At 44.3% G+C, this 15,544-nt stretch overlaps 1 pseudogene; it reads right to left on the reverse strand.

Moving 5' to 3' along the window:
• Positions 1 to 1,567: 1,567 nt before the first annotated feature.
• On the reverse strand, positions 1,568 to 11,026 carry LOC128382395 (G2/M phase-specific E3 ubiquitin-protein ligase-like; annotated as a pseudogene).
• Positions 11,027 to 15,544: the final 4,518 nt, after the last annotated feature.

Consider the following 15,544-nt stretch of genomic DNA (forward strand, 5'->3'; position numbering starts at 1 on the left):
ATTTATTTGGAATTCCCCATTTCTTTGAAATCTGTTCATCCTGAGTCCGGCCGGATTCGTGGGTTTAACACTATCAATATAAAGTCATATGCACTTGTTCATTAATTAAGTCCATTGCTCTTCCACGTAGGCCTAAGCATTCACACAATCACATTTATTTTACTAATGATGGTAGTTAAACGACAGTTTTAAGTTATTCAATTATGATCTTCTGAACTTGTGTATAATAAGCAACCTTGTATTTCATGTATTCCAGAGCTTTGGATGGACCTATTTGGAGACCTCAGAGATTCTGGACAGTTTAATGGCAGCCACGAACACCAGGACTTAGTGAGATTCTGCTTCAGTGATGTTCTGCAGAAAGACCTGGATGAATGTACCGACCTTTGGAACAAGCACAGGATTCGACGCTCCAGACTCGCATCATGTCCTGGAGGGATTCCAAATGAGCTGCATCTCTTGCCTCACCGGTAATCAATATCAATTCAGAATGAAATTTGAAAATATACATTCTTATAAAAATGCTAAGTGTTGTATTATAGCACAATAGACATGGGAAATACATTTGGATCATTACAGGTGTAGGCAAATTATAACCTTTAATTTATAGGCTGGTTGTCTCTGCCTTTGTTTACCTTCACATTTTTGTCTATGAAGTAGCGAAATCAAAGTAAGAATAATAATTTGAAACTGCATTTTCCAAATCCTAGGGACATGTTTTCCTTTCATTTTGAATTATATAGTTCTTTCACTCTGCAGGTTTGGTTCAAGGGACTGTGGATTGGCTGTTGAAGACGGGGAACTAAATATGTTTCCTGAGTCAAGACAAAGGATTCATCTATGCAGTGATCCTGACATTCAGGATTATCTACAACAGGCTGTAGAACAACATGGATTACAGCAGCCACATGATTGGGAGTCAGCCTCAGAACTGTACATTACTCTGAAGGAAATAGCTGGGCTATAAATATGGACCAATATACAAACATTGACTCAATTCACCAGAACACAATCTGACCAACTTGTTTATTGCAACTGTTAAGTACAATAAACACCATATGAAACAGCATGATCAATGCATACCTTGCCTTTTTCCTCACTCACTTGAAACAGTGGAGTGTTGACTAGAAAATTAGGTCAAGTAAACTGACTTTACTCGGTTCTCAAAATTTTGGAAAGGAAGTTTGACACAAAAGACCAAGCCAGGCTGAACATTGAACTTTCTTGCCCTTTCTACTTGGTAACTTCCACACTTTTCAGAGAATTCCAAAACCTGGCGAGTTCAGAATACCGAAGTCCATATTTGCTTTGAAAAGATTGTATGTTTGCAAGAGTGGAAGTGTGATTGTGTTGGCGCATGTATTCGCTAAGGGATACATGGACTCCTGTGTAAATGTGATGCATGGACGGGGTGTCATTCCAGCAGGTGGGATTGACTTCAGGCCTGTGGAAACATGAACACCTCCTCCAGTGACACAGGTCCTTGTTCTGTAAAAAGAGCAGCCATTAGATACATTTCCAATCATGTAAAATCAGATTTTATTATCTTATCAGAACAGTATTTTCCTCACAAACCTTCACAGTCCATAATATAGTCTCCCCAGAAACTGAGTGCCAAGTTTTCTGTTGTCCTCCTGCTGCTTCCTGCTAGACTGAGCTGTGGCCTAAAGAGTTCTTCAAGTTCTGTAGCAGTCAGCCTCTTGTCCATGTGACACAGCACTGGAGCCAGTACACTGGGATGTTGGCAAAGGGCATCAAGAAAGTGAAGGCTGGCTAGTCCTTGTTTGAATCTATTAAAGGATACAGATTAGTGAATAGTTGCAGGCAGTAAAACTCATCATACATTTTTTTGTTACAACATACAAGGTAATTACTGTAGGTATATTATTTCAGGCCATGTACAGTGGGCGGCTGTGGCTCAGGAGGTAGAGCGGTCGTCCTTCAATTGGAAGATTGGTGGTTCGATTCCCGGCTCCTCCAGTCCACATGTCGATGTGTCCTTGGGCAAGACGCTTTGACCAAGGACATATTGCTGTGCCAACGGTGTATGAATGTGTATGAATGGTTTGACTCCTCTGATGAGCAGGTTGGCACCCTGCGTGATAGCCCCTGCTATCAGTGTGTGAAAGGGTGAATGACATATGATGTAAAGCGCTTTGAGTGGTCGCACAGACTAGAAAGGCTATATAAGTACAGTCCATTTACCATTGTTTTAGCCCTGAAACACGCTGCATACTGCTTCACAGATTTTCTGAATATTGTCTTAATTTTCATTAACATAGGCACATCAGAGACACATCTCATGCAGGCAGTGTGGCTGCTCTAACCTGATAACATGGCCGCTGAAATGAAAATGATATATGACATTGTCCTTATTATTTATTTGAAGTAGTAGCAGCCCTATTGGATTTTGATGATTAACTTCGCCCCATTCAACACAATCATTCAAAAAACATCCAGCCTTACCTTTCAATTGCGCTGTAATTTCTGTCAATGATGCAGAATACCTTAAATGTATTCTGCCACAACTGTGTGTCTGTCTTCCACAGAGTTGACAGGCCTGAAGCATCCAGCAGTTTGAAGCAAGGAGCTGTGCTTCAGAATACGTCTTGCAGAGACGCCAAAGAATCTGCCAGCTCAATCTGAATGGGAGACAGAGACATGGAGAGGGAGAGAGCAAGAGAGAGACAGACAGACCAACACACAGTGAAAGAAATATATATAACAGCCAATTCATCCATCCATCCATCCATCCATCTTCTTCCGCTTATCCGGAGTCGGGTCGCGGGGGCAGCAGCCTAAGCAGGGAAGCCCAGACTTCCCTCTCCCCAGCCACTTCGTCCAGCTCTTCCCGGGGGACCCCGAGGCGTTCCCAGGCCAGCCGAGAGACATAGTATCTCCAGCGTGTCCTGGGTCTTCCCCGAGGTCTTCTACCGGTGGGACGTGCCCTGAACACCTCACCAGGGAGGCGTCCGGGAGGCATCCTAATTAGATGCCCGAACCACCTCATCTGGCTCCTCTCGACGTGGAGGAGCAGCGGGTCTACTCCGAGCTCCCTCCGGATAACTGAGCTTCTCACCCTATCTCTAAGGGAGAGCCCAGCCACCCTACGGAGGAAGCTCATTTCGGCCGCTTGTACCCGCGATCTTGTTCTTTCGGTCACTACCCAAAGCTCATGACCATAGGTGAGGGTAGGAACGAAGATCGACTGGTAAATTGAGAGCTTCGCCTTTCGGCTCAGCTCTCTCTTCACCACGACGGATCTGTGCAGAGTCCGCATTACTGCAGACGCCGCACCGATCCGCCTGTCGATCTCCCGTTCCATCCTTCCCTCACTCGTGAACAAGACCCCGAGGTACTTGAACTCCTCCACTTGAGGCAGAATCTCATCCCCGACCCGGAGAGTGCACTCCACCCTTTTCCGGTTGAGGACCATGGCCTCGGATTTGGAGGTGCTGATTCTCATCCCGGCCGCTTCACACTCGGCTGCGAACCGATCCAGTGAGAGTTGGAGGTCACGGTCTGATGAAGCCAACAGGACCACATCATCTGCAAAAAGCAGTGACCCAATCCTGAGGCTACCAAACCGGACCCCCTCTACACCCTGGCTGCGCCTAGAAATCCTGTCCATAAAAATTATGAACAGGATCGGTGACAAAGGGCAGCCCTGGCGGAGTCCAACTCTCACCGGAAACAAGTCCGACTTATTGCCGGAAATGCGGACCAAGCTCTGACATGGTCATACAGGGAACGGACGGCCCTTATCAGGGAGTCCGATACCCCGTATTCCCGGAGAACCCCCCACAGAATCCCCCGAGGGACACGGTCGAATGCCTTCTCCAAGTCCACAAAACACATGTGGACTGGTTGGGCAAACTCCCATGCACCCTCAAGGATCCTGCAGAGGGTGTAGAGCTGGTCCACTGTTCCACAGCCCGGACGAAAACCACACTGCTCCTCCTGAATCCGAGATTCGACTATTCGACGGACCCTCCTCTCCAGCACCCCCGAATAGACCTTACCAGGGAGGCTGAGGAGTGTGATTCCCCTGTAATTGGAACACACCCTCCGGTCCCCCTTCTTAAAAAGAGGGACCACCACCCCAGTCTGCCAATCCAGAGGCACTGCCACCGATGTCCACGCGATGCTGCAGAGTCGTGTCAACCATGACAGCCCCACAACATCCAGGGCCTTGAGGAACTCGGGGCGGATCTCATCCACCCCCGGGGCCCTGCCACCGAGGAGCTTTTTAACCACCTCGGCGACCTCCACCCCAGAGATAGGAGAGCCCACACCCGAGCCCCCAGGCCCTGCTTCCTTACCAGAAGGCGTGTTGGTGGGATTGAGGAGGTCTTCGAAGTATTCCTTCCACCGATCCACAACGTCCCGAGTCGAGGTCAGCAGCACACCGTCCCCACCGTACACAGTGTTTACGGTGCAGTGCTTCCCCCTCTTGAGACGCCGGATGGTGGTCCAGAATCTCTTCGAAGCCGTCTGGAAGTCTTTTTCCATGGCCTCACCGAACTCCTCCCATGTCCGGGTTTTTGCCTCAGCGACCGCCCTAGCTGCATTCCGCTTGGCCTGCCGGTACCCGTCTGCTGCCTCCGGAGTCCTACAGGCCAAAAAGGCCCTATAGGACTCCTTCTTCAGCTTGACGGCATCCCTCACCGCCGGTGTCCACCAGCGGGTTCGGGGATTGCCGCCCCGACAGGCACCGACCACCTTGCGGCCACAGCTCCGGTCGGCCGCCTTAACAATGGAGGCACGGAACATGGCCCACTCGGACTCAATGTCCCCCGCCTCCCCCGGCACATGGTCGAAGCTCTCCCGGAGGTGGGAGTTGAAACTCTCTCTGACAGGAGACTCTGCCAGATGTTCCCAGCAGACCCTCACAATGCGTTTGGGCCTGCCAGGTCTGCCCGGCATCCTCCCCCACCATCGGAGCCAACTCACCACCAGGTGGTGATCAGTTGACAGCTCCGCCCCTCTCTTCACCCGAGTGTCCAAGACATGCGGCCGCAAGTCCGACGACACGACTACAAAGTCAATCATCGAACTGCAGCCTAGGGTGTCCTGGTGCCAAGTGCACATATGGACACCCTTATGCTTGAACATGGTGTTCGTTATGGACAATCCGTGACGAGCACAGAAGTCCAACAACAGAACACCGCTCGGGTTCAGATCAGGGGGGCCGTTCCTCCCAATCACACCCTTCCAGGTCTCACTGTCGCTACCAACATGGGCGTTGAAGTCCCCCAGCAGAACGAGGGAATCCCCAGGGGGAGTGTTTTCCAGCACCCCCTCCAAGGAGTCCAAAAAGGCTGGATACTCTGAACTGCTGTTTGGACCGTAGGCACAAACAACATTCAGGATCCGTCCCCCCACCCGAAGGCGGAGGGAGGCCACCCTCTCGTCTACCGGGGTAAACTCCAACATACAGGCACCAAGCCGGGGAGCAATAAGTATTGCCACCCCTGCCCGGCGCCTGACACCAGTGGCAACTCCAGAGTGGACGAGAGTCCAACCCCTCTTGAGGAGACTGGTTCCAGAGCCCTTGCTGTGCGTCGAGGTGAGGCTGACTATATCTAGCCGGAACTTCTCAACCTCACGCACCAGCTCAGGCTCCTTCCCCACCAGAGAGGTGACGTTCCACGGCCCTAGAGCTAGCTTCTGCAGCCGAGGATCGGACCGCCAAGGTCCCCCGCCTTCGGCCGCTGCCCAGCTCACAGCGCACCCGACCCCTTTGGCCCCTCTCACTGGTGGTGGGTCTGTGGGAGAGGGGTCCCATGTCCCTTCTTCGGGCTATGCCCGGCCGGGCCCCATGGGGGAAGGCCCGGCCACCAAGCGCTCGCCTCCGAGCCCCGCCCCCGGGCCTGGCTCCAGGGGGGGACCTCGGTGACCCGCGTCCGGGCGAGGGACACGAAAAACCAATAGTCGTATTCATCATCGGGGTTTTCTGAGCTACCTTTTGTCTGGCCCCTCCCCCCGGACCTGTTTGCCATGGGAGACCCTACCAGGGGCATAAAGCCCCCGACAACTGAGCTCCTGGGGTCATTGGGACACTCAAACCCCTCCACCACGGTAAGGTAGTAGCTCAGGGAGGGGCCCTAACCCTAACCCTAACCCAGCCAATTCAGATAAATTATATTATAAGGCCAAGACAACATAAACCTTTCAAATGTAGTTTCAATGTTTTTTGTAATGCATACATAATTTGAGTATTATAGTGTTTCTGCACACACATTTGCATGAGGGCCTCTACTGTAAACTCTATTAGAAGTACTGCGCTAAGCATTTCAGTAAACAATACATTCATGACAATGACCAGTGTAGTCTCGATGTCATACCTCATTAAGAGCTCTCCCTATCTCATCATCTGTCACATCCTTCACATTAGCACAGAAACCAGGTTGTCCAACAATATGGTTCACCAGGTCCCTAGAGAGAAAATGTGGGCCTGGTCCTCCATGAACTACAGACACAGCTATCATCTTCCCTGCCAAGAAATACTCATCCTCTCTGATTGCTGGGGGATGTACAGGGTGGAAAACAACCTTCATTGAGTCAGGTAGCTACAGTACATCACATTACAACAAGTATAAATTCAGTATCTGTAGGAATCAGAAAGTAAAGCACCTGAAAATTTGATTCACACATTGTTTACTGTCTTACATTAAACTATTGAAGGTCTGGGGCTGACAACAAACCTGTAGCATTGTACACCAAGTACCGACTCTCCGGGGGTCCTTGAAAAATGGGTCGAGACTGCAACTGGCTCATTAGAAGTGTCAGAAATTCTCGTTTTGGACCTCCAGTGTCTATTCCTTCCTCAAAGGAGCCTGCATCATCACTGAACTTCACAAGTAAATCCGATTTTTCGGAGAAGCTTGAGCGTTTGAATCCTCTGAATGCTCCATCCCAAACATTTGAGCGTGTGATATTGAATCTGCTGACAGTTTTGTGGTCAATGGCATCTGCTAATTCCGCAATGACCATGGCTGCAGATATACCTGTGTCCCTATGACAATAGAAACAGAACAGAATAGAATAGAATAAAAATATATAAAATACTTCATCACTTCTCCAAGATGCTATGGAAAATGTTTTCGTGTTTTATAAAATTAATTTTTACAATGTACAGAAAAGAGTGGAAAAATGCATTCCATTATGTTTAACACTATAGAGTATTATTTTGCATTTGACCAGGTTTTTCCACAAAAAAGATAAATTACCAAGTTAAACATTAGTCTGAACTTCTTGCTGAACTCCTTTACACAAGATGTCTCCTACTTCAGTAAAATGTTCATTCTTCTAATTATTATTTTTTTTATTTTTTTTACTGGTGTAGGTTTTTCATTAAACATGGTATATAGCTTGCCATGTCCAAAAGCACTGATGTGGTCCTTTTAAAGATCTTCAATATTGACTTCACAATGGTATTAAAAAAGGTTCAAAGATTACCTCTAATAAGACACAAAATTGAAAGTTCACAAAATTGCAGACAATAATACTTACTTGGCTGTTTTTGCGGGGTCAGTGCTTATGGGTACAACATCACAATTTTGACTATCGTCCTCGTCATCCTCAATTACAATGGGAGCATACAGCTGTGTGTACTTGCTGCAAATAACAAATATATGAATCTCTTATCTATTAACAATTTATGGTTAGATACATGACAGTGAGTGTTGAAACCCGAAAAAGAAACACTACCTGTACAATGTGTTTTCCATTGTCTTCACAGTAGTCGCAGTGGCAAGGGCTGCATCTGCAACACTAAACATTGATCATTAATGTAGGGTATCTGCCTACTGTAATAATATGACAAAAGACCCAATGGCTACTTCACTACCTTGAAGTAGTCTTCTTTCGTCCTGCAGAGTTGCATTCCAATGGGTCATCAGTATCCGAAATAACCACCTGATATGGGATTAACATGTCAGCATAAATATGGAAAAAAGAATATATTAGATACTGTGTGAAAGCTGTGCAGTAATTGTACATTACAATACAGTAATGTCTAATAGTAATAGTTTTTTGATTTGATTCAACCTAATAGTCTAATAGCAATGTCTACAGTGTCTACAGTAATCAGTTGTCTGTAACTAATGTATTAATAGTACTAAAATGTGTAATTATAAGGTTTTACATTGATTATAAACAATAAAATCAGCCTAACTACCTCTTCCATTACACCCTTATCTGGTTTAGGAGAGGGCAAGATGTGCAGGTGAATCCGCTTTGATGTGAAAAGTAGCACAACAGAATGTTGCAAGGGTCCAATCACAATATATTGCAGACTTCTCTACAGACAAACTAAAAACATGCATCTAGTAAGAGCAAAAAATACAATTACCCCGTTTCTGGAACTTCTGGTATAGGGCTGCTTTCATGCTGAGGTTTGAATAGCTGTAGTAAAACAAAAAACAATAACACATTACATATGAAAATACAAAACTTAATTTCCTAATACTAGTGGGAAACCGATTAATCTGGCATTTTGAGATAATCCTCTCATTAGGGCAATAAACAACAAGACCAGATCAAAACCTAACATGATCGACATGTGGGTCTTTTAATTTGAAATGGATACAGAAAGTAGTAGAATTCTGCGGACCAATGTTGTAACTTCATATATATATGGGTAATCAGCTGCTCAGCTCTCTAAATATCAGTATCGACCATTGAAAATCCCAACCACTACTGAATATCTTTCAAAAAGTTTCATTTCAAATAAATAAATGTGTTGCACTCACCAGTGTGTCAGATAGATCAACGTCTGTGGGTCTGTTTATGAAAATCTCAGAGTCGGAGTCAGAAATGTCTGCCACTTCTCCAACTGTAAAACACAAAACGATTCACGCTGGCATTGAAGTCTTAACTGTAGTCATTATTTACAATAATACATCATTTAACAGACACGCTTATGTACAGGGAGTGATAACGGCTAACTGCCTTGCTCAGGAGCAGAATGGTGGCTGTCATTTGATCAAACTCATAACCAGTGTTCCATTTTGAACCCCAGATCCCTAACCACAAGGTGGCCACCACCACTCCACTTTCATTTAATGATAAAAATTTAAAAAGTAGCTAAATCCAAGAGAAAGTGTCGAATGGAAAGTCGCCTTGACACACTGTGCCAGAAGCAGCTGGTTTTAGCTCAATGTCAGATCTCTGCTTGAGCAAACATAGCTTTACACTCAGCAATTTCTTGGATACTTTGTTTTTTTACTTCATTATCTAGCTACAGTCTCTCTTAGAGGTAAAACAACTAGGCACAGGAGTTACAGATGAAAAAAAAACACACATACCTTCTTCAAAGTCCTTCTTAGAACAGATGAAAATGGTGATTCGTTGGTATGTCTTGCCTAGTTCTGCCTTGTATTCTTTTAGAATAAAAGGTCTTTGTGTCCCAGGGGTATTGATGACTTCAGATCCATCCAGATAAAGAAGGATGAAGGGTCCTTCATCCAAATCTTTGTTGAAGTCCCTCATTTTTTTCACAGCCTGATGAAGAAGACTTTGAGCAGTGCTGTCAGGGTCTGTTGTCAAGGAAAGTGTTTTCCCACGTAGTGGCTTCAGACCACATTTCTGAGCAGTCATCAAGCCAAGATTGATCTGCAATAGAAAACGGAGGGTGATTCTACATCTGGATTAAAGAGCAATGCTTAATTCAAAAGTGATCGTTTTGCTGTCACAAGGCTGGCATATGTTACATTTAGATGCTAAATGGATCTTTACTTAATCTAGTAAATGGCAGATTTGGGAGGTACTTTTGGAAAACAAAAAACTTATGGTTGATCTTGGCCATATAATTGCTTTGAAAAAATAATTTCTCTTCCACAGTAGCCTACACATTTGATATTCATGATCAGAAATCAGTTGAAAAAAATGTAAAACAAGAAATTCAATGCTTTTTTGAGAGTTAATTGACTACAACACACGAGCCTATTAGTGTATATATATGTATAGATTTTAAACAATTATATATTTATACAAATATATCAGTTGTCATTAAATTGACCCTATGAGGCTCATGTTTAGAGGGTTACCTGTTGTGACCTTACTCTTACCTGAACATTCCTCTTTTCCTTTTTTTTTCATCCCAATTTTACTAAAGCAAAATTTTTGCCTTTCCTCTGCCTTTTTCTTCTTGTATTCCAGGAAGGTTTTCATCAATGGGGTTGGATTTGATTGAGGTTTCTGTGATACTACAGGGAAGCAAACGAAAAATGCGTTCTTATTACAGATGCATAAATACGACAATAGCGGTATAAACAAAATGCATGGCTAGACTACGCAGGGTTTTCCCCTATAACTGTTTCCAGTACGGGTGGGAGACATGAGCTGTTTTCAAACACAAACTCCTGGCTTGTGTTTACCTGGTTACAAAATTAAAGTTCACACAGGTTTCGGACATCCAGGTTGACTTACTAACGTTAGCTGGCAGGGTAAAGACCGAGCAGTAGACATAACGTTAATTGAAACTCCTAACTACCGCGCAGTTGGCTGTCAGCGTAGCAGTACAGTACATTTTTCAGTACAAATGTAATGACGTACAATTTTAACACATCTAAAAAGAACATGTAATGCCATTCCCACTACCTTCACTCAACGCTCCCTGTTGCTGGGCTCTCTTTTGTCTCGTTTTTTAAATTAGCAAGCCTAACCTTACTTTACTACTTCTAAAGTTATCAAACGGAGAGAAATGTCCTACCTTCCCCCTAGTCACGTCGTACTCTACGATACTCTATATTGCCGGCTATACGCCAATAAAGTGCCAGAGTATATCATTTTCAACATTTTTGTTCATTTTTTCAGAACCATGTAGCCTGCGGACCACCAGGTCCGAGAAACCCATTCACTACTAAATTAGCAATAATTAACGTTACATTAACTTACCTGAAGGCTGTCCGTTGGTGGGTTCAACACCAAGCATCTCGTGAAGCCCCTTGCCACAACCACAGCAAAAGTTAGGCCGTTCGAGGTCTTCAGGGACCTTTTTGCCACAATAAGGGCAATACATCTTCGTTATTAACCTTCTGATGCTAAATGTAGTCTGTCCGAGTCGTAAACTACCTGGTATGGCGTAAAGCAGCCTTTCCCACCTGTTAAAAAGACGGACGTGCTTTTGTCCAATCAGCAATTATCCTTGTCATAGCATGTACCAACCCTTTCCGTTAGGAGTTAATGTCGTTGTGTTTTTCTTTTTGTCGTTGTGTTTTTGTTAATGTCGTTGTGTTTTTCTTTTTGTCGTTGTGTTTTTCTTTTTGTCGTTGTGTTTTCCTTTTTGTTGGTGTAGTTTGCCCTTCAGGGCCACCGTAAAAATCTCATTTAACAATGGTACACCTTTCGTGAGCACAGCCCTGAAGAGCGTGGGTGTAATGTTATGAGGAAACTGGTTTAATTTGGACAAAAGAACTACGATTGTTTTGATGCACATGAGAGCTAGGGTCAGAAGCAGAAATGGCCTCGGCCCATTTGAAATCCTCTTCGCACGGCCAATGAATACAGGGATTAAGAGGCAACTCCTCCATACCAGCCAGTGCAAAGATGAAATGTTACTGTCAGGTTCAGGCAACCTAAAACACTTAAAAAATATCAGACAAAGGAGAGAAGACAACAGGATTAGAGTTTTTACTTGCAAGGAGAACGGACAGAGATCTGCTCAGTAGCAAACTTCAACCCGCTCTGAGCAAACCTGGCCGAACCCTTTCTTTTTATTGGTTTCAGGATTTCCCTAATTTACATAGTCATTTTTGCTCTCAAGGGTAGGGGTCACACATCGGTCACAAATTGGTCACTGATCGGTTACAGGTGGACACACACACTTCAAAGACATCCTCAGCAGGGTCACAGGTTGGTCACAGAACTTCAAAGACGTCTTGAGCAGGGTCACAGGTCCTGAAAAACAACTTTAAAACAGCACGCTTGTAGACCATAAAGACTAATGATTATAGAAAGGGTAAATATGGGATAACTTATATACGATAATTCCAACAGTTACGTTATTGTGCAAACCTGTCCTCTGTACTTTTTGATACCCACAAACAGGCTAAGGACGCCCTACCAAACAAAAGCCAGAGCGAAAACTACATACTACATGACTTGGAATCAGGAGATTGGATCACCGTGAGGGATCTGAGGAAAGAGCTGGAAAGCACACAGGTGGAACGGACCTTTCCAAATCCGCCTCACCACGGAAACAGCAGTGAAAGTTGCAGAACGGACCACCTAGATACACGCCAGCCACTGCAAACGTGTTCCTGAGCCCACTGACGAAACACCATCAAGTGTGCAGAGCATCAGTAAGTGAACCAATACTTTCCCCCGCCTTGAACTGTGAGTGAAGGAGGGGTGTGGTTAAAAGTTGGACCACACAACTGCAGAAAGAGGAGAGAATTGCTGCCTGAGTTTATTCACCCCCTTCCTGAAGCCCCCTACTGAAGAAATTTCCTGGTAGTACTATTGACAACCAGAAGGATTACAAACGACAGCTGCTATGTCTGCACACAACTTCCTCATTGTCATTGTAACAGGTACAGTTACGGTTACAGGTGGACACACACACTTCAAAGACATCCTCAGCAGGGTCACAGATTGGTCACAGAACTTCAAAGACGTCTTGAGCAGGGTCACAGGTCCTGAAAAACAACTTTAAAACAGCATGCTTGTAGACCATAAAGACTAATGATTATAGAAAGGGTAAATACCTCTGTATTTCACTTATCATACCCCCTTTTGACACATGATCCTTCCCATGTGACAACTTAGCATAATGAGGAAATAAGTATTTGGGTAAACACGGTCTACCATTTGGCCTGTACCACACTTTGTTAGAAAAAAGAGCAACCTGCTTTTTTCCTCCCAACCCACCCTGTCTTCAAGGCTGGCTCTGGCCTGTAGGTCCAACAAATCGGCTGTGGATGTCAGTGGTGACATGGCAAGACATTGTATGTTTTTGTTAGTGTTATCTAGCTGTGCTGCTGACTTGGCTGCAGTATCAGCTCTGGCATTCCCCTGTGAAACAAAATCATCATTATTTGTGTGTGCTTGGCATTTGCAAATAGCAACCTGTTTTTGGAAGGAGGACAGCATCGAGGCATTATCGGCTATAGGTTTGCCTGTGGACGTTAAAAAATCCCTATTGGCCCAAAGACGGCCAAAATCATGTACCACTCCCCATGCAGATCTACTGTCAGTATATATGTTGGCTGTTCTGTTAGCTGCAATCTTGCAAGCTTCTGTCAGTGCAATTAATTCTGCTGCTTGTGCAGAATAATTTGAGGGGAGTAGCTGTGGAACAATTGTGTCATGTAGTGTTGTAATAGCAAAGCCCGTTTGGTTTTTACCGGTTGTTGAGTTTCTCGAGGCTGAGCCATCCACAAACAGTTCCAGGTCAGCGTTCTGCAGAGGTGTGTCCTACAGATCAGGTCTGAAGGAACAAGCTTCAGTTATTACTGCCACATAGTCATGTGGTTGTCCATCGTCTGGTGTAGGCAGAAGAGTTGCAGGTTTAAGAACATTGCATCTTTTAACAGTGATGTTAGGCATGTCCAGCAGAATTGTGTTATATCTGAGCCACCTTGCTGTTGACAGGTGGGAAGTTTTCTGTTCAAGCAAATTAATGAAACAGCATGTGGTACCAGTAGGGTGAGATCAGCATGGCCGCATGAGGCTTTCACAGGTTTTTCCGCAGCTGCCACAGCTCTTAGATATGTAGGAAGTCCTGCAGTTACCAAGTCAAGTTTTGATGAGAAATAGGCTACAGGTCTCTGTCGTCCCCCATGGTCTTGTGTCATTATGGAAGTCATGTACCCACCCCGTTCGTCAACAGTCTGTGTGAATGGTTTGGTGCAATTTGGAAGGCCCAATGTTGGAGGAGGTTGTAATGCCAATTTCAACTCCACGGCTCCAAGGCTTTTACAGCCTCAGGTGTCCAAATGACTTTGTCTTTGGGATCCACTGTCTACAATATGACGTCATTCCTAAAAAAAATTTTTAAAAATCATGACATGTTTCTTTGTTTCAGGCTGTGCAATGTTTTGGATTGCTTCGATTTGTTTGGATGAGAGGGTTTTGCTGATTTCATGAATGTAATGCATTTATTGTAACTTCATCTGTACATCTTGGCACATAAAGTGCAAATTTCTCCTACTGTAGATACTAATATGTTTTTACATAAGCTCTTATGACTAGTATAGTCAAGTTTTTCAGTCTGGGTTTAGGATATCATGCCTTCCCTCTTACATGTGCTCTGTATTAGACACGTGTAGTGAACACGACATCAGTACTGCTCAGGACATCCTCTGGTCAGAGTCACCTTTGACCCTCAGATGAGGAAATTGAACCAGGTCTGATATATAGAGAGACAGACAGGGTCCTTCTCTTGGACAAACAAAGATCCATTAACATTCCATGGAGCAGAATGAGTCGAATGGAAGGCTTTGATCTAATTGCAAAGAGGCAATTAAATCATAATTCACTTTGTAAGAATGAGCCGGTTTGTCCCATCTTCCCATTCTTCCGGTCATAAGGTTTAACCCGAGGCATGAAAAATGACCTTTTTCCACCCCAGACCCGGAGTGGGGGTCTTCTGACTACCCACGTGTAGCCATTCTGTCCTTCTCATCAGAGAAGAGCCACACAGACAACGGTCGTAAACTAAAAGACACATTCCTGACTTCCCCCCCTCTGTGTCTCCTGAAACCACACAGAGCATGAAAATGAGAAAATTAGTGTTAAATACTCAAGTAAGAACATCTTGGTGAAAAGCATGGTTTAAACAATACCAATTACTTATATGATTATCAATTACCTAAAGAGACCTCCACTGTAACAGCTATTACAGCGATCATAGATAAATGTGTATTTGGAGAACTGTCTTTCTTACTTACTTTAATTTACTTACTTAATAAATTTTGGTATGAAAATGTTTACTTAATGTGAGAAAGTGTTACACTGATATTATGCTTACATTTTGGTGATAATCAATTATCTATCATGGAATAAGTAGAATAACAATGTGTTATGTTTGATCATATTAATCCTCTTCAGGTTTTAATGAATGGCAGCTTGATGAATCAAGCTGATGTCATATTAATAACAGAATAATACATCCTGTGTTCTGTGTCAATAGATTATAGTATGCATTTTATAATCAGGATTAAATATTGAATGAATGATGATGATGAAAAGTTTCATGACAAAAAGCTGGAAATCAGATCCTCAGAGTAGCTGGGATGAATCTGATTGGCTGACACACAAACCCTCCCCAGGGACAAAAACGAGCTGCACCCATGAACTCACTCTCTCCTCTTCTTGGTCTTTGGTCTTAGCATGACCTGAAAAGGGCTCTGTGACCCGAACAGGGCTCTGCTCTGTCCATCTTTTCTTTTCTTCACCTCACACATTCTTAGCTTAATCTTTAGTTATTCTTTATCTAAGTTTTCTTGAGTTTTGTAATCTTGTAACTTTCACCAGCAACGTCTAGAGAAAAGGCCCGTTAAGTAAACACGTCATTAAGTTTTGCATTCAGCCTGTT

This window comes from Scomber japonicus, chromosome 21 (assembly GCF_027409825.1).
Source record: "Scomber japonicus isolate fScoJap1 chromosome 21, fScoJap1.pri, whole genome shotgun sequence".
Taxonomy (NCBI): Eukaryota; Metazoa; Chordata; class Actinopteri; order Scombriformes; family Scombridae; genus Scomber; species Scomber japonicus.